At 36.3% G+C, this 26,612-nt stretch overlaps 1 protein-coding gene and 2 long non-coding RNA genes across 4 annotated transcripts in view; 1 reads left to right on the top strand and 2 right to left on the bottom strand.

The window, feature by feature from the left end:
• LOC106640139 (uncharacterized) overlaps nt 1–26,612 on the bottom strand; it is a 520,358-nt gene that overhangs the window by 428,349 nt on the left and 65,397 nt on the right. The window lies entirely within an intron of this gene.
• On the top strand, nt 10,026–10,803 carry LOC149375819 (uncharacterized). The gene is made up of 3 exons (XR_016293299.1): nt 10,026–10,146; nt 10,296–10,626; nt 10,689–10,803. It is a non-coding gene; the product is annotated as an uncharacterized LOC149375819 (long non-coding RNA).
• LOC149375818 (uncharacterized) lies at nt 10,848–11,557 on the bottom strand. Its single transcript, XR_016293300.1, has 3 exons — nt 11,441–11,557; nt 10,961–11,291; nt 10,848–10,882 (listed from the first exon to the last, which is right to left on the bottom strand). It is a non-coding gene; the product is annotated as an uncharacterized LOC149375818 (long non-coding RNA).

Genomic DNA, 26,612 nt, shown 5'->3' with positions numbered 1-26,612 from the left:
CTGATTGAATGCTTAGAGTCGAGAGGGTAATATAGGGTCAACGGTCACTGGGGTTCCCAGCTTTGCGGCGAACAACTCCGCTTGTGACGTCTGACAGTGAATGACTGACTTTGTTCAATAGTGCCCGTCTTTAGTTAATATGGTCTTTTAGTCGACGAATCACCTCCGGAAATGGTAGTAAAAATGTATTTGTTGGCAAGGTAGTTGACACTTAGGTGGATCCTAAAAAGAACCGATGAAATTGATGGTTAAGGAGGGAACGTAAATACTTATAATAGCTCTAAAAAGCGCCAGTGGTAAAACTTCCAGGCTATTCTTCATTATTATTCCTGATGATAAAGAGCTGGCTACGGGTTGCTTGATTCTTACTCAGGGAGTCTCGATGTACGGAGACTGTGATAGAGGGAGGTACGCCGCTGACCAAAGAATTTCTCGTCTTCGGGTCGTTCCCCGCATATCCAACCGCTCATAGTTAGACGGGAACATGTGGGTTAGCGCGTTGGGGACGCGACGACCAAGAAGGTAGCCGTTGTGGCTGCCCATGCCCCTTAGAGCTGTTTTTCTCTGGCTTACATTTGTAGTCAAAAATGCTCTTACTGCATCAGGTGGGATGGTGGGACTGCCACACATCTCTGAAGAGTTGGTGCTTGGTGCAGATCGTGCTCTGGCTAGTTTTGCCTCCTGGTATTATGCCAGAGGCGTCATCGGTTGGAATTTATTTTTTTTTTGATCGCACTCGTCGAGATTCAGGGTGAATGGACACCCAGGTCCCTTCTCCCTTACAGAAGAGTGTCGTCCGTAACCGGGATACCCAGCTGCAAGACTTTCATCAGCATGCCCTGTACAGTTCGTTGAACTGCCTGAGTACATCTGCATGGATATCGAGACGCTCCAGCTCATTATAACCACACTTTTTTAATTCTATTGGAGGTAGCCTCGATTTTATGTCGACGCCACCTAGCGGATTTCACTGAACTAAAGCGAAAAGCTGGCGTATTTTTGCAAAACTTTGAGCTCATTTATTGCTATTGTTATTAAATTTTTTATGATAAAAACTTTACTAAAACCATCTAGGGAGTATCATGAATCAGTGTGAAAAATTTCAGCAAAATCGGTTTAGTAGTTTTCGCGGTTAGCGATTACAACGGTTTTAGCGACTTTGCTTTATATATTAGTAAGATAAAGGCTTTTGTCTTATGACTTTGGGTATCGGAATACACAAATAAGTACTGTAAGTTAATGCTAGTAATAACTGTAATTATATTTACACGATGTACAAGTTATTACAGATAATAATGGAGTAATGCGTGGATACAAAAAACCAAGCTTACCTGAATCAACCACAAGTACATGTACATATATCGTACTCTTACAGGTTGGCCTGTTTCATTGCTTTTTTTTAAATTTTGCACGTGTAGTAAATGATGAATTAACATTAGAATTCGTATCCTTTTTCCATCATTTTTGAAAAATTTCTTCTTTGTGAACAGGATTATTTTAAAATATTAATATTTGACCATGATACACAGTTTTTCGAGGGTCTTTTAATTGTGCTTATTTACACTCTATCTTAACCCGTCTTTAGTAAAGAGCCAACGAAATTCGCGCACGTGCGCAAGTACGCACAATAAACTAGTATCTAAAAAAAGTCAGAAAGACAAAGAATGTAATGCACCACTAAAGTTTGTTCAACTAATATATGAACCGATGTGTAGGTAGGTAGTCTTACTCATATATAAAGCAAAGTCGCTAAAACCGTTGTAATCGCTAACCGCGAAAACTACTGAACCGATTTTGCTGAAATTTTGCACACTGATTCATGATACTTCCTAGATGGTTTTAGTATAGTTATTATCTTAAGAAATGTAATAACAATAGCAATAAATGAGCTCAACGTTTTGCAAAAATACGCCAGCTTTCGCTTTAGTTCAGTAAAATCCGCTAGGTGGCTTCGACATAAAATCGAGGCTACCTGCAATAGAATCAAATAAGTGTGGTTATAATACGCCGGAGCATCTCGATAGTAGTGCAGTCATGCTTCTGCAGTTCAACGAGCTGTATAGAGAATGCTGATAATAGTCTTGCAGCTGGATATCCCGGTTACGGACGACACTCTTCTGTAAGGGGTATGGGACCTAGGTATCCATTCCCCCTGAATCTCGACGAGTGCGATCAAAAAAAAATTCATTCCAACCGATGACGTCTCTGGCATAATACCAGGAGACATATCTAGCCAGAGCACAATCTGTTCCAACTCTTCAGAGTTGTGAGGCAGTCCCACCATCTCGCCTGACGCAGTTAGAGAATTTTTGGCTACAAATGTAAGCCAGGGAAACAGCTCTGAGGGTCACAGACAGCCACAACGGCTACCTTCTTGGTCGTCGCGTCCTCAACGCGCTTACCCATATGTTCCCGTCTAACGATGAGCGGTTGGTTATCCGGGGAACGACCCGATCATCCAAAGACGAGATATTCTTTGGTCAGCGGCGTACCTCCCTCCATCACAGTCTCCGTACATAAAGACTCCCAGGGTAAGAATCAAGCTATACGTAGCCAGCTCTTCATTATCAGGAATAATAATAAAGAATAGCCTGGAAGTTTCACTACTGGCGCTTTTTAGGGCCATTGTAAGTAAGGTCAATGTCCCAATTATCGCTCACGTCCCAATTATTGCTCAGTAAAGTATTATTGTTATTATTAATAATTTATTAGGAGTAAGATATTTCTTACAAAATTTACATCGTAATCTTTAATATTTAATTGATATTTGTAGTGATTCAAAAGTTCGTTTTAATTTAAATTTACCGCCAAAAAAAAAGTTGTCTCGCTGTTCTGATACAGAGCTATTTTTTATAACATACTGTTGTTCTACCTATCGAGAGTACGCGTGCTTCTCAAGCTTTTTTTGGTGAGTGAATTAAGTCAAGATAGTTTAAATTATACATGAGGCGATAGAAAAACTCCTGAACTATTACTTCCAGGTGTAAGAAAATACGAATTTGCGATAGTGTAGTGAAAAAAAAGGTGATCGGTGATGTTGTCATAGACATAACCTAACTGTACTAGATACCGCTCACCTAACACGTACGTAAGTACCGTTCATGCCTTGTACTTACTTTTTTATAAGTATGATATCTTTGTTGCATTAAGCAAATTAAATATTGTAGGTTAAAGCTATGTCGAAAAAGAAGGCCAAGGTTGTTAAAAGTAAAAAAAAAAACATGTGAAAGTGAAAAGGATGCAGTATAAAAAAGAAGACCTAGTCCAAGCAGTTGCTGCTGCTAAATCAAAACAATTGTCAGTGAGAAAAGCCAGTATAAAATACCAAGTGCCATTCTCCACGTTGAGAGATAAAATAAAACAAAAACAAGATCCTGAAAAGAAGCCTGGCCCTACCAGTGTCTTGTCGACAGAAGAGGAAGCAAAGCTCGTTGTCTGGATCTATCTAAACAGCGTCTATCTTCTTTTGAAAAACGTACCCAGAGAAAATCCATTCATCAATGGTAGACCTGGACGGCATTGGTTCGAGAGTTTCCAGACTCGGCATCCTCAATTATCAATGAAGAAAGCAAGAAATTTATCCAGTAGCAGAGCAAATGTTACTGAAAGTTATATTCGTAACTGGTTTCAGGAAATAACGAAGTACTTAAAAGACAACAATTTATTAAAGATAGATTCAAACAGGATTTTTAATTGTGATGAATCATCATTCATGCTAAATCCAACAGGGGATGAAGTTTTGGTACCCAAGGACAACAAAAATTCTTTTATCATGTGTGGATCAAATGACAAAGAGTGTTTAACTGCTTTAATCACAGGTAATTAATAAAATGAATTTTTAAATGACGATTCCAATGATATTACATTTTAAATGTGTTCAATTTCAGGTAGTGCAGCAGGAGATTTAGCGCCTCCATTAGTGATTCACTCATACAAAAGATTGCCAGCTAACATTGTTGAGTCAACGCCGAAGCATTGGGGTCTTGGCCGATCTGACTCTGGCTGGATGACGGCTGAAAACTTTTATGAATATGTTACTAACGTTTTTCATCCTTGGTGTTTGAAAGAAAATATAGAATTTCTTATTATCCTTTACGTTGACGGTCACTCTTCACATGCAACTCTGCCGTTAAGCGATTTTTGTGTTGAAAATGGCATTGAATTAATATTGCTTCCTCCTAATGCAACGCATATTATACAGCCTATGGACGTATCAATATTCAAATCATTGAAAAATTCTTACAGAAAGTGTGTAACTCAATTTAGAATGCAGCATGGTGGAGATGCATTGAGGAAGCATGAATTTGCGCCCGTCCTTCAGGAAGCTTTGTTATCGATTGATTTACGTACACTACTATCACATGGATTTAAAACCTGTGGTTTGTCACCGCTTGATGAAAATGCAATAAACTACAACATTTTACTTGGAAATAGTAAAAAAAAAGTAGTTCTTTGACATTGGTTGATGAAAATACTGAGATGTTTAATATTCTGTGCCAGAAAACTTCAGATTTCTTATCAAGAACACTTGATGAAAAATTAATTACAGAATTTAAAGTCACAGAGTTGCACAATGGAGATTGGACTCGAGAAGATCACTATAAAGAGTTTTTTAATTTATGGAAAAAATGTCACAAGTCATCTATACTGGAGAATGAAAAGATTCTGGTTGATGAAGTTCTATTTATTTCCAACAAATAGTTTTATATAAAATTTTCTTTAATAATAGTTTACTCAAAAAATTTATAATAATTATGTTTTGTTATAAATATTTGTTTTAGAGTTAAATTCAATACAATCAACTTTTTAAAGAAAATGTATTAACTTTAAATTAGATAACTTTTTTAATGTTTTATAATTTATTATTACAAAATTATAGATTTCGAGTAGAGCCATCCCTGAGACACCCAATCATAGTGGCATTGATAAAAATGAAGATTTTTCTGGTATTAGTATCAGTTCAACAATTCATGAGGAAATAACAGATCATGCATCTCTTCTAGAGAACATACCTATTGAAATAGTGGACTCCGAAAAAGCTGTTGATGAAAATAGTTTTGCTGAAGCTGAAATCGTTTGTTACCAAGATTTGCCATTAACTACTCAGTTAGATGCAACTGAACTTATCAGTGTTGGCACACCAGCGAGTAACTTGGTGAACGAAGCTCCAACAACTTCAAAAGTAATCAGTGAAGACAAAAAAATAGAGGACAGTGAGCTTTCAAATATTTGTGGTAAGAAAATATTTCGTTACCATTATTTACATTTGTTCTGAAAAGTATTTATTTTCATGCAAATGATGTCCAAAACGGTATACCGGATTCATTCAAGTCAACTTTATTCTGGCCTAATAATTTACCTACAAAAGCAAAAGATACAAGACACGTAAAAAAAGTCAAGCTGCCTGCAACTGTCACATCTGAAAATTGGCGTAAATTTGAACAAGACGAATTGCAGAAAAAGAAAAAAGAAGAAGACGAAAAAAAATTAAGAAAACTTGAGAGTATCAGAATCAAAAAGGAAAAGCAAGAAGAAAAATTGAAACTGCAAAAACAACGTGAAGACAGAAAATTAAGAATGTTAGAAATGAAAAAGGAAAATACATTTAAGGCATTAAAAACCATAAAGTTGAAAAAGTAAAGTAATTGTTAAAAGAATTTTTTTTTAAATCTTTCTCATTTTTGTTAATTTCACGCAATTTTTATTGAACGACTGAATAATGTATATGACCTCAAAAAGATATGTATGAGAGTTTGATAGTGTATTATACGTTGCATTATTTATAAAATGAAGATCATTTGATCTCATTCACTCTTGTTTCACTGCATCTGAGCTATTAAAGTCTGTGGAAAAATATATTTAAATGTATAAGCGATAATTGGGACATAAGGTGAGCGATAATAGAGACAACTGATTTTTCGTGAGCGATAATTGGGACAATGAATGCGTTTGTTTAATTCAAATTTTTTGTATGATTTCATGATTCAATAAATATTTTTTAATAGCTAACAATGATTAATAAATTATTTTTAAAAAAGTAGTTCGATTTTCAATTAGTTTTCTATTTTTGAGTAAATACAGTCAATTATAGAGTGAGAGCAGAAGCTTAAACGAGCGATGATTGGGACATTGAACTTATTTACGTTTCCTACTTCACCATCAATTTCATCGGTTGTTTTTAGGGGACACCTAAGTTTAAACTACCTTGCCAACAACTATATTTTTACTACCATTTCCGGAAGCGATTCGTCGACTAAAAGACTATATTAACTAAAGACGGGCACTATTAAACCAAGTCAGCCATTCACTGGCAGACGTCACCTGCGGAGTTGTTCTTCGCAAGGCTGGAAAACCCGGTGACCGACGACCCTATATTACTCTCTCGACTCTAAGCATTCAACCAGGAATCACTGATCCTCTCCAAGGTCTGCGCTGGGCAAACCTATAACAGCTTTAAAGGAAAAAAAACTTGAGCCAACGGGACAGCCTCCACTGGACAAGTATCACTAACCAATCTCCCCATCTAAGATCACCAAAACAACTGAATCTGCAAATAAAAAAGGTGCTTTAGACACCAACATCTTGAACGTTATACCAGGAGACGTTGGGAAAGAGTACTACAACAAGCCCCAAAGCTTCGTAATTTTTCTCCCGATCAGTCTGAGTTTTTAACAGCAGGCCAGAGAAGATCACCCTGAGATATTCAGGCAGTCACAATTGCTGTTAACTGCAGTCAAGAAAGAGTTAACTTAAGAAGCTCACCGTTTTTTTTAGGGCCATCGGACGTCGAACTACCTTGCCAACAAATATATTAGAACTTAACAAAGTTGACAGAAAACAGCTTTTAGGGGTCACAAAAATTTTAAGCATGCCAAAAGTCGCAAGAGGATGAATTGGAAGAAAAACTTCAAACGTATCTAATAAATACAATTTTACTTAGGCGTCAAGAAACTGATGCAGAAAATTTATCGAGATTGAAACAGCAGCGTCAAAATCGACCAATAAAGAGTCCATTACGTGAGAGATAAGCTTTTTATTGTACCTTCACAGCAATCTCTGAAATCTTTAAAGATCCTACTTCAGATTTTTAAATAAGTAGAAAATGTATTTGTGTTTTTGTGGCAATAAAAATATAGGGTTTAAGGTCCAGGACTTTGTTGCTCTGGTAATAAAGTTGTGAGATATGAGAAAAAAAAATTTTTTTTAATATAAATTTTTTGGCGGTTTAAAATCTTAACAGCTTTAAAAAATAGCCCTTTTCGTGAATTACACGGGAGAAACTGTAAATCAACGGCTTCTAATGGCCACCAATTATTTTATGGCATTAAGAACGCACCGTCTTTTTCAGCATCATCATTTGTTTGAATTTTTACACCTTATTATTTGACCACATAAACTACATGGATTCCAAAAAAATGTGTTTTTGATAAGAAGATTTTTGTTCTGAGATGTGTCAGGAATATGTGTAAAATTTCAAACTGAAAACGTTTCACATTACATGTCAACACACTACGGTGTTTTATTTGCTAAGTCTCGGGCGAAGCCGAGACGGGGGGCTGCTAGTAGTATATATACTCTTATATTTACTGTTCACCGTGTATCATTGTTCTTTCTCATCCTCATTGTATGAATGTCGACGAAAAAACAATATAAACATGATTTGCTATTTCCTAATTTGTAATATTTACTAATAAAAATACACATTTATGAATAAACTGTCTTTTTAATGTAAAAACAAGGTGTGGGTCGCGGGACCCACGACAGATGTGAAACTTTCAAGAATTTTTTTTAAACCATGTAGTATTTGATTGTCTATAATGAAAATAGTAGTTTCCGTCAGATAATTGCCATCGTTTCTAGGGCTATTTTGCGGCCGATAGAACCTGCGAACCAGGGCCCGAAAGACGTAAGGCAGCCACAGAAAAATGGCGCTTATGTGGCGAATCCTATATTTTCTACCGAGTGCACACCAACCTCTCAAAAATGCATGAGGCAGGGAAAGTATTAATTTTTTTGACTCTAAATAATCTTCATTTTATATTTTTGTATTAAAAAGACAGTTTACTTATAAATATGTGTTTCGATCAGTGAATATTATACTTTAGGAAAAAGCATATTACGTTGATTTTTTGTTTTGTTCATTAACATATAAACATCAAGAACGAAAAAGAACAATAATAAAGGGCAAAGGGTATCTATACTACCTACCTACACAAAGGTACATACATTAGTTTAACAAACGTTTGTGTATATTACTTTCTCTGTCTCTCTGTCTCTTTTCAGATTCGGATACCTGTTTACTGTGTGTGGTTGCATACGTGCACGAATTCAGTTGGGTTGGCTCTTTACTAAAGACGGGTTAATATGGAGTTTGAACAAACACAATTGGAAGAACCCGAGAAAATTTTGCATTATGGTCAAATATTGATATTTTAAAACAATCCTGTTCACAGAGAAAAAATTTCTTTTACATGATGAAAAAATGATACCAATTCTTATATTAATTTATCATATTCTACAAGTACAAAATGTTTAAAAAGCAACAAAAAAGGCCTACCTGTATGAGAACAATAGAGAGAGAAAGAGAGAGAGAGAGAAAGAGAACGCGAGAGCAGACGATCAATGGCTCTCTTTATTTCACTTACTTTTATAGGTACTGCCAAAATGCCTTTTTTACTTTTTTTCTTATTATTTTGCGCTTGTCAAAACAAAATTAAAAGTACTTATTGATAGAAAATTTTTCGCTCTACACGCTGGTATTTCTATTTTTTTTGTTTATCAAATTGTTAAAATTTACAAGTAAAACGAACTTTAAAACGCAATTTTACACAATTTTGACATTAATAGACCTCTAAAAAGTAATCATAACTATTTCTTTTAGAATGGGCGGGCTCAATTATATTTAATATAAAAAATGCCCATTTATTGATTAATTTTCTAATACAGAAATTTCTCGGTTGGTGTCAATAAATAATAAGAACTAAGATTGGATTTGCGTGCTGCATAGCACAATCTATAAGGTCCCTGACTACTAATCGTCAAGATGTAGTTCGATCCTCGGAGTCAGTAAAATTCAAAAATTCTATTTACACATGTATAATGTGTAATATGTATATATATGCGTACGTATATGTATAAGCTGTATAATGCAATACACATATGATATTTAATTGTTATATACTTTTCTATACAGCTATAATAATACGGGTAGTACACTTTATAAACGAGAGAGAGAAGGCAGTAAGCACGTGAAGAAAGAAACAGAAAGCCGAGCCGAGCTGAGCTTAACCGGAGATCGACCGTGCTCTTCGATTCCTTTTACTCTCTCATTCGCACATTCTCCTGTACAGCATGATATGTATGCAATGTATATCCATAAATTTTTCGTAACGCTTTTTCGTTACGGTTACCACGCATCACTCACGTTTACTCACCACGCTCACGCGGGCTTATAGATTTTTCACATCAAAAATATTAAATGAGGATTATTTAGAGTAAAAAAAATTAATCCTTTTTTTACCCTGCGCATTTGCACTTTAGGCCCATGGTAAGAAAAAATACTTTTCCTACCTCGGGCGTTTTTGAGAGGTTGATGTGCCCTTGGTAGGAAAAATAGGATTTGCCACATAAGCGCCATTGCTCCGTGACTGCTCTACGTCCCTCGGGCCCTGTTTCGCAGGTCCCTCGGGCCTCAAAGAAGCCCCAGAGACTATGGTACTTATCTGACGAAAACTACAATTTTTATCATAGACAATGAAATACTACCGAGTTCAATAACATATTCTTTAATGTTTCACATCTGTCGGGGGTTTCCGAAATCCACACTCTTTTTTTCATAACATTAGAACCCAAGTAAAAATTATATAATAATTATAGTAATATTAAATCGATAAGAAATTATCTAAATTGATGAACCACGGCATGTTTCAATTTTAATACAAATTTCGCACTGTCAGCCCCTGTTGGTAACTATACATTGTAAAGCTGCGTAGACACGGAGTCTTGATCTTATAGGACTATCTATTGGCGTCGAACCTACCGTGTGTGACGTCATCAGTAATGACGTCACTACCGACTCGTTGTAGGGAAAATACGTTAGCAGCATAGGGGCGGAGTAAGGTTTTATTTATTTTCTCGACAACAAAGGTAAGAATCAATGTGATTTTTATTGTGATTTGTAAAGTGATGAAAATCCCTTAACATAAAATTTTGAAAGTTTAATAATTATAGTGACAAGAGTAATATCTATGTAAAAGTCCCTCATAACCTCTCCCAATATTTGTTTGTATTTCCAGTAACGTGCAAAGTCCATCAATTATCAATGCATCTGCCTATGTCTGCAATTTGTCAATTTGGAAAGTGCACCATTTCCAGTCGGAATTATGTTGAAGGAGAAAAGTTGCTGAACGCTAATCATATTTTAAAGTGCGGGAAAATGTCAGAGATGGGAAATGTCATTCGCATTACAGCTTATTGCCTTCAAACGACTGATATAAATGGAAAACCACATGAAATCAGAGGAGAAATATTGTTAGATGGCAGTATAAAATCTTTTTTGTGTTCCTGCAAGGCTGGATTAAGTCAAAAATGCAAATACGTGCTGGCTGTTTTGCTATACTGCTGCAGGTAAAATTCATTTAATTTTTTTTGTCATTTCAATGAATGATAATTTCCTAATTGAATTTTAGAAATGATATTGATGGACTTGAACAACTATCGTGTACTGATGTAAAGTGTGCCTGGCAAAAACCCCAAAAGAAAACTCTGGAGCAGTACAAAGCAACGAGGGTGAAGGATCATGAGTGTTACTCGTTATCGCACAGGGGTTGCGATACTTCAGATTTATATGCAGACCAGCGTCAACGAATCATGGAGATATTGGCTGATATTCATGAAATAATAATTCAATTAGGAAATTATTATTCATTGAAATGACAAAAAAAAATTAATTGAATTTTACCTGCAGCAGTATAGCAAAACAGCCAGCACGTATTTGCATTTTTGACTTAATCCAGCCTTGCAGGAACACAAAAAAGATTTTATACTGCCATCTAACAATATTTCTCCTCTGATTTCATGTGGTTTTCCATTTATATCAGTCGTTTGAAGGCAATAAGCTGTAATGCGAATGACATTTCCCATCTCTGACATTTTCCCGCACTTTAAAATATGATTAGCGTTCAGCAACTTTTCTCCTTCAACATAATTCCGACTGGAAATGGTGCACTTTCCAAATTGACAAATTGCAGACATAGGCAGATGCATTGATAATTGATGGACTTTGCACGTTACTGGAAATACAAACAAATATTGGGAGAGGTTATGAGGGACTTTTACATAGATATTACTCTTGTCACTATAATTATTAAACTTTCAAAATTTTATGTTAAGGGATTTTCATCACTTTACAAATCACAATAAAAATCACATTGATTCTTACCTTTGTTGTCGAGAAAATAAATAAAACCTTACTCCGCCCCTATGCTGCTAACGTATTTTCCCTACAACGAGTCGGTAGTGACGTCATTACTGATGACGTCACACACGGTAGGTTCGACGCCAATAAGCACACGTCAGTGCGAGTGAGAGAATGTACATTCCTGCTTCTGTGTTTCGATTTGTTACCGACAAAATCCAACGGCTCGAAATTCAAATTCGTTATTCTGTCTTTTAATTTATAATTTCTATATTAATAAATATTTTTTAATAAATTTTGAATTAATTATGAATTTTACTTGGAAATATTTATAGAAAAATGTTTGCATTTAGAAATGTTACCTTTAATACTTTTTTTTACTTACATTTAGAAATTTTATGTTTACACCTTTTTTAAACCACATCAATGTAAGTTTCAAAGTTGTAATAAAAAATAGTATTCTGTTTTTTCAAAAAAAAAATTAATTTACAAAAATTAAACATTTTTCTAGACTAATTATCTTACTTTTGGGATCCAACATTTTAAATTATAAATCAAAATTAATGAAGCTGCCAAGGATAACGAAAGAAGAAAAGCCCTTAGAAGAAAGAGAGATATTGGGTTATAATTATCGATGTCTAAAGAGCAATTTTAATTACCTTGTGAGGAAATAGAAAAGATAAAAATGGAAAGCGCAACAGAAACCGGAATATAGAGCTCGTCAAAAAGCGTTAGTACCGTCAACACATCGTTTTTTTGCACAACCTGTGACATCTTCTGATCGATTTCGACTCTTTAGAGCTAGAAAAGCAGCTGAAAGGCAAGAAAGCATGGATGCTTATAGTCCCCTACTCGCTGATTTATCTAACGATTCTTCACTGTCACATACACCTATAGAAAAATTTTTGTATTATTTTGTACGTAAAAATATTTTATAATACCAATATTTTTAATGTATCCCTTAATGGATATCATACGTGTCATATTATAGGCACAATGAAAATTTATCCGGTAAAACCCCTTGTCAGTTAAGTTGGCACTCTCTGCACCTACAGTGCATCGGATCCACTTGCCACTGTATAGCCTTTTCCCAGATATGACTTCGTATTTTAGAACATCCACTCCTCGCCGGTTAAGACGTCGCTCTCAGCCGAAGCTCCAGATCCAGGCTAATTAGCATTCCCGGAGAAGCCCCAAGTTTCAGGGACCACTCCTCACCGGTAAGGCTGTCGATCTCTGCCTATCACCTGGCATCGGATCTGCTAATTTCTACCTATAGCCCTAACATTGTATCGCATTCACCTAGGCCCAAAGACCTATAAAGCACGGAAAAAATCCTGGAATTACTTTGAACGAAAAACCCGTCCAAAACAGCTGGGGTTTCATAGAAACTTTTACCAGTGAAAACAGTTTTTGAAAGAATCTGCACTCATCGGGAATCGAACCTATGACCCCTAGAACAGCGTTGTATCAGTTACAAGTAAACTTACCACTAAACCAACGCCACTCTTGACTTTTTCTGTTAATTTTTACATCATAGCTTCCAAAGATTTTTCTTAGTGCCTATTATTATTATAAACAACTTCTTACCCTAACTCAGATTACTTTTAGATATATATTTGACGAGGACAGCGATCGTTTTAAGAAGAGGTTGTTAAATAAAAATTTTTATATATACATTATTTTCCCTTTTTTCTAATGATAAAATTTTAAGACTCATTCCTAAAAGAGTCTTCTTACCGAAAGTCGTCCCCTAATAAAGGTGACTGTGTACTTCGTGACTCTTGGAAGTGTCAAGTAACAACCGAAATAAGCAGCAAAGCCTAAACACATCGAGTCAACAAGTACCGGTCCCATAGTAAGTAAGATAAATAAACTAAAACTTCGCGCAACGTGAATCTATTTTCCTGGCGTTTTAGTGAGTAGCCCGCTTCCGCTTATCGAGTGCAGTACTTTATTATGTAAAAACAAATCAATTGTTTAGCCAATTATTAGGTTAATTATTAAATTAATTATTCACGTCAATAATGAGATCACGGAATGTTACTGATATATCAACTGGCATAAAGGAGGACAAACCAGGTATGTGATCTTTTACTATCATAACGTACACATATTTACACCAAAGAAAAACCACTCTAAGCTGAAGGAGGCAACTGTTCGAGCGTCTGCTGGCTTAACAATATAAACAACGTTAACCGATTATCAACAGTAACTTAATAGGCAAGATATATATTTTTGTGTGTTTTTGAAAATGTTATAAACAAAGTAAACGGGGAAAAATCAGCCGGTTTGTAAATAATTGTCTACAGTTTTGCTTAGCTTCACCTGAAGGATCTAAAATTTTTCCTAAGTACTCTTACAATGATGAAACAACAATAAATACTCAGATTATTATGGTGAAATTTAAAAAAAAAAAAAAAGGTCTAAAAGAGCATACTTATACTTTAAGGAATTTCTAATTATGTATACATGTTGTAATTAAACATGAATTTATTTATGTACATGAATAGACAGTAAGCCAATTGATAAGCAATTGAAACCGTTACATACTGTTTTTGTTAATAAGCTTTTTCAATTATGAGATGCACTGATGGTTAACATACAATGGTATTTTAATATTCTATAGGTTACATATGAATATCATGCTGGACTGAGTTACAATCAATTTTTCATACAAAATCAATTCTTTACTTTTTTAATTTCTGTACAACTTTTTACATAACTATTCACCCATGTTGGCAATCATACGTACCAATGAATGTACTAATAAAAAAGGATGTATGTTCAATTTCAAGTGTCTTTAATCGTGTTGGGCCGGGTTATAATCAATTTTTCGCAGGAAATCAATATTTAGCCTATTTAATTTGTGTATTACTTGTTTAACAACATTTTACCTATGTTGGCTAAGACATTCTCTATTTACTAATTAATGTACGAGTATGTTTTTTCAATTTGAAAGTTCTGGAATCATGCTGAGCTAATTGCAGTCCTCTTTACACAAAAATTGACATTTTGCCTACTTAATTTGTTTCAAACTTTTTAAATAACTTTGACGTATGTTGGAATTTACATGTGCTGAAAATTGACGATCGTCAAAGTATCAATGCTTATTTTTGAGCATCTGGGATCGTTCTAGGCCGAGGTATAGTTGATTTTTCATGAAAACACGATATTTCACTTACTCAATTTGTTTGTAACTTTTTAAATAACTCTAAACTCGCTTTAGTAATAACATGAGCCAATAACTTATTACTAAAAGAGTAAGTATGTTTAATTTAAAGTGTCCGAGATCATGCTGAGGCTATAGCTATAGTTAATTTTGTACAGAAAATTAAAATTACGCCTAAATAATTTGTTGACTACTTTTGTAATAACTTTTTACTCGTGCTCACAATAATACGTGTCTATGACTAATCATTAATAGATTATGTATGTGGAATTTTTAATGTCTGAGATCATGCTAGGCTAAGTTACAGTCGAATTTTCACAGAAAATAGAAATTATACTAGTTTTATTTGTTTATAACTCATTTTAATAACTGTTTACCCGTATTCGCAATAATATGTGACAATGACTCTTTAATAAAATAGTATTTATGTTCAATTTTAGGTCTGGGATCTTACCTGCCATGTTATTAACGATTTTTTACAAAATAGTGATTTTTTGTTTGGTCCAGTTAGTTGATTACTTAGTTATTTGCCATATACTGCCATTCAATGAAGTTTATATACTTATTCTGTATCCGTTATAATTGTTCTAAGCTGTAGTTGGCTTAATATTTGTTATTTTGTTGATCCACGGGGTCCCTTGACACCACATAATATATGTACCCTGAGTTGGCTGCTAACCCTGTCAGTTTCAGGTTCATTTTTATGATTGGATCAACAAGAGCGCAACTTTGTACATAAATATTGACCTTTGTATGAGCGCATTTTTTTACGTGCATACGAACTGGAGATACTGTCTAGGTACGTTATAACGGAATCATCCATATGCATAGCATTCGAATTATGTACAGGGTGACCCATTTTAATCTATGGACCCGAATTTCTTCTAAACTACGAGGTCTACAAAAAAATAGTTCAGACGAAAGTTGGGCAGGACAGAGGGGGCCATTCGATGGTACCATTAGTTTTGACCTTGAAGTCAGTTTTGAAGGTCATTTTAAGGTCAAGATGGTTTTTTCAAATGGTAACCCCTATTTTTGAGTGCGGATTTGAAAAGAGCGGGAAATTTAACATCAAATTTGTCTGTGAAAATTGTTTTTGTGACCTTGAAAAGTTGAAAATGAAGGTCAAATGTCTAAAAAAACGATTCTACGTAATTTTTCAAAAATGACGTGGTTTTCTGGGTAACACTACAGTTCATAATGCTTGAGAAAGATCAATAAATTGTAAAAGTACAAATTACTTTAATTATCTTGACCTTGTGATAAATTTTTAAGGTTATTTCAAGGTCGTAAAGCATTTTTGTATTCATAAATCCTGCTTTTGACTGCAATCCTTGTTTTTTGAGATTAGGTCCTAAAGAATGTTATTACTCTTACATGTTCAAGATAAACCTAACCTTTAAAAGGTCACATTAAGGTCAATTTAAGAAGTCAATCAGCAAGTTTTCAATTGCTGATTCTTATTAATAGGCGGTGGCATTTTTTAATGCGGAAATAGCAAAACAAAAGTACTTTTATCTTACTTTTAGCGTTACCCGGAAACAACGACGTGGACGTAGTAAGTTCTGTTTCCTTTGGGGTGCCAGATTATCATGAGTCCTCTTGCCTCTCACGTCGGGGTGCTTGATTATCGTGAGTCCCCTAGCCTCTCACGTCGGGGTGCTTGATTATCGTGAGTCCCCTAGCCTCTCACGTCGGGATGCTTGATTATCGTGAGTCCCCTAGCCTCTCACGTCGGGGTGCTTGATTATCGTGAGTCCCCTTGCCACTCACAATAGCTGCATTTAGCCACGGATAAATTGTTCGAAACTTTGTCCGTTGGCTTGAAGACACATGCGCACACGTCTTTCAAAACTGTCCACAGTCCTGAGCAATGTTTCTCGAGGAATGGCTGCGCAAGCTGTACGGATCCGGTCCATCATATCCTCTCGCGTTGTTGGCCGTTGTGCAAAAACAACATTTTTCACGTACCCCCACAAAAAAAAGTCGGGTGACGTGAGATATGGTGAACAAGCAGGCCATTCAATTGGGCCTCCTCGTCCTATCCACCTGCCCTGAATACCATTTTAGTACTACTATCGTTGTTGACACTGCTAAACTCTTTGTAAAAAGTCTTTTTTTATTTCACTTAACTTCTGTAGTTATCAGGTAAATGAGATTTATTTAAAGACTTGCATTGTACTTATCAAAAATTTGCTTTGATTGATGTTTTTTTAAATTAAAATTTCATACATACATACGACAAAACCTTATAATAACGTTGATAATTATTAAAAACCAACAGAACAAATATAATTAACTATTCGATAACTACACTAGTGCTCGTCTCACAATTTGAATAAATATGTTAAAATAAAATGATACAAGAACTGCGGGCAATGTCATTAGATACGATCTGCGTTTAAATTTTTACGCTGAACCGTATTCAAAGTTGGGAGCATCGCGTTGGCTGCTTGCAGGCAAATTGGTGCATCTTCACTTAAGCTTTGACTGTGTAACCCTATTTATTTAAAATCAAGACAAAAAAATTAATGAAACACAGAAATTGTTCTAGCCTTTTATGAATTTTCCTATATCCTCGTTCAACTTTTTATTCTGCAACCCTACAATGTTACATCCCGAATCAATACGGACGAATCATATAATAAATAAACACGCAATTCATCCGTAAAATTCATACCAGACGTATTGTGTATATATGCAAGCTCATTTGACAAGTGGAGCTCATACGTCACTTATATGAGTGTATGTGTATTAGCTTTGAGGAGAATGTTTCATAATATGCTGATAAATAATACGGCCAGCCCCGTTGTGAGAATGCATGTATATATTAAAATTGGATGTTACATGTATGAATGCATAAATCGAATTGTATGTATGAATGAATGGTTTACTTGCGCACTGATTGTCCATTTTTAATAATGCATACCAATTAAAAAATTGTAATTAAAACATGATTTCTTTATACTCAAAATTGATCGCAAAATCTCCGAAAGGATTAATTGCGAAATTTGTAAACTTATTTTTCACACTTGAACTTGTATTTGGCGTTCTTTGCTAATGTGAGCTACTGATCCAATCACTAATACAAAAAACTCAATCGCACTTGTCAGAAAAATGCGATTGGTACTGTTGTATTGTTATTTCCTAATATATAAAGTCATAACATGTAACATTATTGTGCAAGCCAACTGTTTTGCTGTAAACGCAATCTGCAATAACATCGCTCATTGGTTGACCTAATTCAACCAAAGGCGTCTTTCACTCACTCTGACGCTATAAAAACACACCACCAAGAGAAAAAATCGCTCTTTTTACGTCTGTCACTTGACCTCTAAAGTTTCAGTCTACTCTCGACTCCTGCGACTTGCGAGTACCTTATACACGTAAGGCTCAACGTGTTAGCTGAGGCAACTCGGGTGCAGTTTGGGAGTATCAATAATATCAGACTCCGCTAAGGAGCGAGGTACACTGAAAGAGGTCCGCCGAAAGTGGTTTCGGTGATAGCAGAGAAGGCAGAAACCGTAACCCCTTACAGGCCACGAACTCATTCGTGTAGTTTAAGGAACCACTGGAAACTACTGCAAGAAGCATTAGGGAACTCCGAAGCAGCAATAGCAACAATCAGTGGTAGATGCAAGTTATTTATCAAGAATATAATTAACGCTGAACCTTGTTCAAGTGATCCAAGTTAATTGTGTTTAAAAGCATGAATTATTTTTAATTGTTTTTATAAAGAAATGCATTAATTGAAATTGTTTATATTATTTAAATAAAGATTTTTACTATACTAAAAAGAATAAATAAAGCTCGCGAGCTGCAAGACCTTACTTTAAACAAGTCCGGTCATAATAATAACATTAAATTTGTTAGCATCCACTTTTTTTGGGGGGGGGGGTAAGCAACTTTGAGAAGCGAGGGAAAATTGAGGTCAGCGGAAGTCGTCTTCGAGGGTATTGATCAGCCGTCGGCATCGAACAGCAATAAGCACCCTGTGCTAGAGACTCTAGGCGACGAAAGGTAGTGCCCTTCTGCTGGAATCCGATGCCACTGCTGGACCTGGTGTCACTGATGGGTCGTTGGGCAGTAACCCGTAAATCCGCAGCATCACGAAGAGCTCGTTGCCAGTATATTAGTTAAATTCTTACCGTAGGGGGACATCAATACCCGGTAATGTAGGCAAGGATGGCAAGAGTGGGTGAAGTAAGAGTAGACACTTAGAGCCTTTTTTGTGGTTTTATACATAAATAATCATTGTAATAAGCTTTAGCTCTAGCCACTGCCATAGCACAGGTCTCGTCAAGTGAGAAACTTGGCATAGGCATAGATCGTGTGATCCGGGAGAATGATTTCGAGAAGTCGTGCAGCCCTTCTTATGTACTATAAGCAACTTTCTTACTTGCAATGTTTGCCAGAAACCAATAGTTGCCACCTAGTGGACAGCATGCGGTACTATTAAGCGCGAAGTTTTAAAATCAGAACCACGCACGACATTTAAAAATCAAATTTATGTAAAACGATTGAATTTAAAGAATAATAATTATTTTAGTAATTAATAATTAATTAAATAATATCTCAAGGGGTAAGAAATTCTTGTTATCTATGTTATTTACATTTTGGAAAGTGGTCAGGGCCATGAGGTTATAGTTCAGGTGAGGGAGCTCTCTACTTTTAAAGTTAACATTGTGTATATGTAATTATGATTCGCAACACAAGGCAGCCGCTTTCAGTGACGTTAGTCGTAGCCAATCAGTGAAGAGGGCAGAAAGAGATGCAAGATAACTGACTAGACCAGGTGACGGTACACTTCTCAACTCTATGTATTATATCTCTATGGTTATGCCACCCTTTGATCAGATTGTTTGTTTTGTGCTCCCATTGACGCTGCCTGGTACTGGTTCCATACAGGTAGTTAATATTTTGGTGAGACAGCTCTCTGGCGTTCTCTTGCATATCTACCAATTACGTGGGTCACGCCAAAGTACTGTACCACCTCAAGCGAATTTTCTTCAAACTTGTTGTGTAGTATTTGAAAGACACGCAGTACTTCCTTTATAGTACAAACGCTAATGTAGCTATCATGTGCGTCTGTACTTAAATGATGTTATCCTCACCATCTTTGTACTGCATCTACAGACCACTATCTTGTTTTTTTCCGGTACAGTAACTACTTTAAATAGAAAAAAACATCTTAGTATAGTGTCCGAGAATACTTCATAACATCAGTTGATCGCTATTTCACAATCAGTCATGATTTTCTGAGGTCCAGGTTAACCAAAAGTACCAAAATGCATTAAAAATTGTAGGAAAAATAAGTAAGACTCCACTTTAACCAGTCTTTTTTTTAATTTTACTCAATAAGAAATTTTTTTTTTTTAAGTTTTACTAAAAAAAAAAAGATACTAAACGTTACCATTACCAAAATTGGTTAATAATATTTAAAATATTTATCTGTATTTTCTTGTTATACATGCGACTACACCAAATAAGTTATTTGAAATCATTATTACCTTAAAATTAAAAATCAATTTCATAGCTGAATTAAAAAACGTCAGCTTCAAAAGTATCTTTCTAATAACCGTGATTGTTTTTGTACAAAAAAGCACTAGTGACTACCTAAAAAATTATGTCAACCCAAAAAAATTTTAACTTATATCTAAGCACTGTATCTCTAACATGAATATAGTGTCAACTATCAAAATTTATAGAAAATTTAATTATAAAAATAAAACATTCATTTTAACCTCATAAAAGGTCGTCGGCCAATGATGGTAGAGACGGTATAATTTAAATTGCTTGTAAGAAATAGAAGATTATATAAAGAAAACAACTATTAATATTAAAACTTCTTATTCTTCAAGAAAGTCCTTAATAATTGATAACAGCTGCTCAAAATTCATTTTTAAAATTTTTGTTAGTTTGTTATTCTCAGTTTGCATTCGTCGCATTTACTGCATCATCAATGTACCAATAGTAATGAGTTTACTGGGACAAAAAAAAAAAGATTGTATACTTTTCAACAATATTTGTACTTTTTATATAACAAATGATACTTTTTTTCACCGTTTTAACTAAGTTGATTTACTATTTATATTATGTAACCTAGGGGCACCAAAGTCTTTCAATTAATGCGGCACCTAACGCATGAGCCATCTTAACATCCTGAACAAAAAAAAATTACCTGCCCATTTTGCGGACTACATAGTTTCCCCCTTTACAATTAGATCAGAGCTTTCCTAGTCTACTTACTTGAAATCGGTAGTATTAAAGCATGTTTCGACATAGTAGAAAACCAAAAAATAAATTTTTTAGCTTATCCAACTCTATACGTACAATTTCAAAAATAAAGTTGTAATGTTTTTAACTCTGTTTTTTATAATTTGAAATCTTAAACTCCATAGTTTACAGAAGTTTTTGGAGAAATTTTAACCGTTAAGGTATAGTAAAAAAATATGTAGCGATATTAAAATGAGCAGTGTCTAAGCGCAGCTTTCACACGGTGAAGCGGGTGAACGTGCAGAGTGAGTCACATATTCTAATTCTATAATGTTGAGTATTTACTTATTTTTATTTTCATTTCAAAGAACTTGTAAGTCAATTTACGCCAACAAATTATTTTCTGCTTGACGTTTGATTTGTACCTTTATTCGCTCGTTAAGATGGCTTGAGAGGTTGGTACCGTACCTAGGGTAGGGTGCCATAAGGGCCCCTAAAAACTCAACGCTTTTCGACGGTAAATTTTTCAATTAATATTTCAATAAAACCAAAGTACAAGATCAAGAAATTGCGAGAAAAGTACCATTAAATTATAATTGTGAAAATTGGGAGATGTTGCAAGGCAAGTGAATTGGTGAATTTTCAGTACCGATTTGCGAAAAAATCAATTCGTTGACCCCAGTAATTTCTTATCGCAAATGAATTTGGCACACTTTACTTACATAATTCCAGAATTACAGAGGTTTTGATTTAGCCGATAAAAATCGCCCAAGGCACCTTAAGACAAATGCAAATAGACTCAGTTAAGTGTTGATAAAAAAATAGTGATGTTTGTAAACACGTATAAGAATACACGTTTATTTATGATTAAAGTTATTGATACTGACATAGAGTACTACAACCGTGATAAGTATATTATTTGTAGTATTATCATCATCTATAAAATAGCTGCACAAACAGCTTTTTTTGTTGTCATGAATTCATTCAAAGTAAAAAAAAAATGAATTTTTCGATTATCAACATGAACTAATTTTATTTTTTTTCGCTACAGATAAGTGAGCTGATTTTTAAGGGAATAAAAACAGGACTTAAAATATTATTTGGCTACTACAAATAACGGACAAAAAGAGCGATTTTTCTCTTAATTGAGGGAAGTTTAGAATTTTTTTGATAACTCCACTAAAATAACTACATAACATGGGAATATATCAAATAACTAACTCCGTCACAAAAACAGTGAAAACGTAAGTACGGCTATGGTGCAAATAAGCTCGATATTTCAGAAATAATTGTATTAGTGTTTTGAAAGAAGTACTCTCTACTAGTAGAAATAAATAGAACCTTACTAAATTTATCTGTGATTACTCAATGAAAATGGCTAGTAGTATTAAAACGGTTGTTTAGCTGATCGGCTACAGGCCTAAAGTCAGATTTTGTTAATCAAAGAAGGTTTCATTAGAAGTATACTAATGCGGGTACGTGTATTATTTTCTCAAATTCACTTTATTCATTAGAAGCGCTGATTAACCGGTTCTAACTGAATTACCTGATACTGTTGATTTCATTTTACTATTGACGAAATTGCTAAATTGTCAATTGAAACAAGAATGTTAAGTTTTTTTGTGAAATAGTAGGAACCCTGGTTAATTAAGGACGCTACGTTCAAATTCACATGTAGGGAGATTCGTCACAACTGCCCCAGCACACCTGACAATTTTCGTTTGAAATTATTTAGAGACCACAATTTATGACCAATTTAGATCTTTTTTTTAAATTTTTAAGGTGAAATGATTAGTAAGACATCTGTGGAGGCCAATTTTAATTTTCGACCTTGAATTAATTTGACCTTACCTCAAATAATAAAAATAATCAAAACCAGGGAAATTACACATTAGAAGCAAAGGATCAGTCTTTTTTGGAGGCATAAAATTGGATAGTATTAACTTCATAATGTTTTTTAAAATAGTTTATAAAACGCATTGTCATACTAAAGAAATTCAAGATGGAGGATCCAATATGGCAGTTCAAAATCTGATAAAGTGCCCAAATCTCAATAAAAATTCATACTCAGGGGTTTCTAAAGTCACTGATTACGAATTCAGGCTTACAGTTCAAAAATTCAGGATATCACATCCAATATGGTGGACCAAAATCTGATCAAAAGCCTAAATCTCAATGAAAACTTGTACTCGAGGGTTTTTGAGGTCACTTACTATGAATCCGGGTTAACAGTTGAATAATTCTAGATGGCAGATCCAAAATAGTAAGCCAAAATCTGATCAAGTGCCTAAATCCTGAGATAAATTAATACTCAGGGGTCTTCGACGTCACTTATTACGAATACAAAATGAATTTTTAAATATATATTATAGCTAATGCAATACATCAGACATCTACAGACTCACCGCACGTCAATATCAATCGGCATAACCTCAAAATAAATAAGAATGAAATAATTGTCTTTGTAACAGCTAATTAACAGTGATAAATTTTTTATGTTAACTCTTGTAAGATGCATACAACTATAGAAGCATGTTATTTCGTACGTATTGTAATAGTTTTGAAGTAAAACTAACCTGTAAAACTCGTGAATTTTTTTTTAAACCCACGAAATGATAAATTGAAAAAAGTTCAAAATTGATGGTGACCAAGATTTGATGATGTATTGTAAATTGGTATAAAATAAATAATTATACCAATGTAATCCTGAAAATATAGTTTTATATTGAGTTTTTATTTTTCCTATCCTATTGTTGCAGCCGTTCTCTGTTCAAGGCCTATGGCCCCATAGTAGTCTTACTGCTCTGCTGCCTACTAGCTGCGCAGTAGAGCCAATAGAAGGTTGAGCCACCGCACGACTCTCTTCAGCGAGGAGAGCCACGCCGCTGCTGCTGCCCTTCTCGAACTTCTTCTCAGTTCGGAAGCCGAACAGTACGGACGTGTCGCGCGCGAGCCAGCAACACATGTAGAGTTATACGTGCCCCTCGCCAACGTGGCCTTTTTCTTGATTTTAGAGCAGTTAGGGAGTATTTTTAATGAATAAACATATTCATACTTAAACCTAACAAGCAGCTCGTGATCATTGAGGTGACCTCTCGCATCCTCCTTTTCCTTATCTCACCTGCCTGGACCCAGCGTGCTCAGCCCTAGCTACCGCGACTAAACAATCACAATCAAAAGTGGCACCAGCGTGCACATTTTTTGGTCCTTCGAGCCGGATCCGGGCAGCGCCATAGGAAAATCGCAGCGGCCACGAGGCTCATCGCTTGCAGCGGCTACGTACTCATCGTAGCAGCCACCACGAGGCTCACCATTACGGCGGCCATTTTAAGAACAGAGCACAACAAGGCATCGAGACCCACGGTGAGTCATGAGACCCAAGTGCGCCATCTTGGCTCCACAGCTGCGTGTAGTGCTGTCACTCATATACATACACACTTACACGCGCGCACATTCGATCCCGAGCGCGTACTGCTGTGCCGTCGTATGTATGTACACATACACACGCGCACACACAATTCAAAGTTGCTGCTGCTGTAGTGCCGTGTGTTGTCACTCATTCGTACACACACGCTCACACCTAATTCGAAGTTGCTGCTGTTGTAGTGATGTGTGTTGTCGCTCATTCGTGCACACACGCTCACACTCAATTCAGAGTTGTTGCTGCTACAGTGCTGTGTACTACTGCTCATAAATCAACGCACGCATTCTAACGCTGCTGCGCTGTTGCTAATACGCACACGTGAGTGTCCATACATTACTAATTTTGCTACATCGTACTTGCCCGTCGAACAGCGTTCATGTGTAGCGGTGCTTGAGGCTGTGCCTCTAGATAACACATACGCTCACGTGCCTGTCGACGGCACACCCGTAGAGGTACAGTCTGATCGTGTGTTGCGTTCGGGTAGAGTCCACGCACATTACAACACGCGCAGTACGGACGTCTCCAACCCCTAAGCTTGGAAGTAAACAAAGAGTCGTGAGTATTCTCGTGCCGCTGCACCGGTGCCAAGCACCACAACATACAGCGCTCGAGCTCACGTGCTCATTAGATACATACAGCTGCCTGGGACCCTTACGTAGGGCAGCTATATGGCAAAGTCTTCTCAGCACATCAACATGCCAAACGACAATGACGATGTTGAGTCACTCGATGATGAGTGCGAGAAGTTTCTCCTTCAACAAAAGTCTCTCGCTACTTACATCAAAAACTTTATCATCAACACGAGGAAAATCAAAGCGCTAGAGCAGCTCACGACTTTTTATTTGAAAAACAGGATAAAGCTCTTACAAGGCTATTGGGAAGACTTTGAAAACAACGACATGGAGCTCTGCTCATGGGCAGACAAAATACAAAATCAAACTTGTATTACAGAAGCTGTGCATGACGCAACTCTCGAAGCCTTTATGCAAAGCCTGAGGCTTCTTCAAGAGTGCTTGGTGCGCTTTGAAAACCCTGCACCACCTAGAGGAAACCAATCAGAAAATAGAACAGCTGTTCATTCACAGCTGGAAAAGGTCAAACTGCCAACTTTCAACGGAGAGCAGAGAGACTGGCAAGGGTTTTTCGATAAGTTTACAGCGTTGGTAATCAATGATACGTCCGTCATGCCAGTGATCAAGTTTCAGCATCTGATTAACTCACTGAGTGGTGAGCCGGCGAGCGTTCTACGTGGCATTAAAGTAGAAGGCGATAACTTTGATACAGCCTGGCAAGCCCTGGTCAAGCGCTATGATGATAAGCTGCTGCGCTGTAACACATACATAAAGGCCATATTAGAGATGCCGTCGGCAAGCGAAGAATCTGTAACACACCTTAGTCAGCTGTTGTCAACCATGAACGAGAGCTTGAACATCTTTAACGCTCTCGCGCCTACATTGTCCAACTGTGATGCTCTACTGATATATTGTATCACCAGCAAGTTGGCACCGGATACACAGCTTGATTGGGCAAAAGAGTGTGAGGCCCAAAGGATAATTTTCGCCACGTATCAAGTTCTTCGGACTTTCCTGGAGACGAGGATCCGCACCCTGGATCGTCTAGGCTCCAGCACGCGAGAAGCTGGTCCTGCTCCGACTGCCAAGGGCAACAAAGCAAGAGATAAAGGCAAGCCAAAAGAGAAGCAGTCTACATCGGCCCTTCTGTCTACATCAACATCAGAACAGCCTTCGACGTCCAAAGGCTCCAAGCCCACCTGTCTCTATTGTTCAGAGACGCATTACATGGGCTCATGCACGCAGTTCCTAGGGAAGTCGGTGCCGGAGCGCCAAGCCTTCGTACGAAGCAGCAAGCTCTGTTTCAACTGCATGGGACCTTCTCATCAAGTGGGCGAGTGCCCCTCCAAAAACACATGCCGCACCTGTCAGAGCAAGCATCATACCGCTCTGCATATGGATCAAGCCGAGCAGCCAACCATCGGTTCAAGACATCCACAAAAGAAAGATAAGTATCAGACATCTAATTCCACTCAGCAGACTTCAGTGCTCGCTACATTTACCAGGAACACGAAACTGTTGTCCACAGCGATCGTGTCGATGGTTTCAGACTCTGGCTGACAACAGCCTGGAAAATTCAACCTCGATAGCCAGGGGTTGGGTTACTCTATCAGTTAAGTCCCCCTCTGATGATGGTTTTGATTTTCAGATGAAGGCTTTGACGATGGGCAAGCTCACCTCAAAGCTTCCATCTAGCAACGTTAACTTCGGGAGTTGGAACCACCTCAAGGACTTGGACGTTGCCGATCCATTCTGTGGCACCCCAAGTCAGATTGATTGCCTACTGGGTTCTGAAGTCTTCGCCGCTGCCTT

This window comes from Copidosoma floridanum, unplaced genomic scaffold (genome assembly GCF_036245765.1).
Source record: "Copidosoma floridanum isolate Cflo_tuat_1 unplaced genomic scaffold, Cflo_Japanese_pri ptg000004l, whole genome shotgun sequence".
NCBI classification, from domain to species: Eukaryota; Metazoa; Arthropoda; class Insecta; order Hymenoptera; family Encyrtidae; genus Copidosoma; species Copidosoma floridanum.
The sequence above is the reverse complement of the archived record's forward strand: the minus strand, read 5'-3'. Positions and strand labels throughout refer to the sequence as shown.